A 1,652-nucleotide genomic window follows, 5' to 3' on the forward strand; every position below is an offset into this window, starting at 1 on the left:
ATAGTTATTATCAAAGATAGTTAGTTGCTTAGTTAATAAATAATTTACTATCTTATAGTTACGAACTAACTTACTATCTTATTATTATTATTATTTTTTTTTATTTTACTTACTAACTAACTTAAGTAACTTAGTTACTAACTCTTATTTACTATCTTAATTACTATCTAACTAGCTTAGTTAAGAAATAATTTACTATCTTAGTTACGAACTAACTTACTATCTTATTATTATTATTATTTTTTTTTATTTTACTTACTAACTAACTTAAGTAACTTAGTTACTAACTCTTATTTACTATCTTAATTACTATCTAACTAGCTTAGTTAAGAAATAATTTACTATCTTAGTTACGAACTAATTTACTATCTTAGCTAGTAACTAACTTTGTTATTATCTATTTTAGTTACTAACTAACTTAATTACGAAATAATTTAGTTACTAACTATCTAATTAACTTAGTTACTAACTAATTGTAATTATCTAATTAACTTAGTTACTAACTGACTATCTGTCTTATTTACTATCTTACTTACTAACTAACTAGCTTTGATAATAACTAGCTTAGTTACGAAATAACTTACTATCTTACATACGTACTAACTTACTATCTTAGCTAGTAACTAAATTTGTTATTAACTATTTTCGTTACTAACTAACTACTAATTATGAACTAATTTAGTTACTAACTATCTAATTAACTCAGTTACTAACTGACTAACTATTTGTCTTATTTACTAACTTAATTACTAACTAACTAACTTAGTTATTATTAGTTATTAACTAACTTGGTTACTAATTATAACTTAGTTTGTAAGTTTGTTAGTTTGTTAGTTAATTACTAAGTTAGGTAGTTAGTAAATTGTTAAGTTAGTTAGTTGGTAATTTAGTTAGTACGTTAGTTAGTAACTAAATCATTAAGTAAGTTAGTAATTTAGTTGGTAAGTTAATTTTTTATCAAGTTTGTAAGTTAGTTACTAAGTTAGTTAGTTTGTAAGTTAGTTAGTAAGTTGGTTAGTAACCATGTTAGTAAGTTAGTTTTCTAGTTAGTTATTTAGTGTTAGTAAGAAATCGTTGACTTGATTTTGATTTGAGCTAAAAATTCATTGATTGTAAAAATAACTCCAAAATGGATTTTTTTTTTTTTGTGGTGTTAATTTTAAATCTGCATCGCTTTTTACTTCTTTACAATTTACTGTTATTATAGTAAGATTCTTATAATTATTATAGATTATATATTTATATTGCAGCAATTTTACAAATCAATTTCGTCAATATTCCTATGCAACGTTGCCGCATTGTTGCCTCCAATCTTTCTACAGTAAATGAATATAAAACTTTAAAAAAAATTAATTTTCCTAATTTTTAAAAATTTATAATAAAAATTAAAGAGAAAAAAAATAATTTTGAATTCGAATGAATTTTCTCTAAATAAATGAACAATTTCCGTTGATATATTTTTATAAGTAAATAGTTATTTTATTATTGATGACGATTCAAAGATGCTCGTTATATATGAATGGGTTAAACCCATCACTATACTCTTCGAGAGTGAGCAAGTTTGCGATGACGTCAGATACCGATAACTACATTAAAAAAGTAACGCGGGTGGGGTTCTTGTGTGGAGATACGTGTTTTCTCCATGGATTCTT

Source organism: Leptopilina heterotoma, unplaced genomic scaffold (assembly GCF_015476425.1).
Source record: "Leptopilina heterotoma isolate Lh14 unplaced genomic scaffold, ASM1547642v1 Lhet_263, whole genome shotgun sequence".
Classification (NCBI taxonomy): Eukaryota; Metazoa; Arthropoda; class Insecta; order Hymenoptera; family Figitidae; genus Leptopilina; species Leptopilina heterotoma.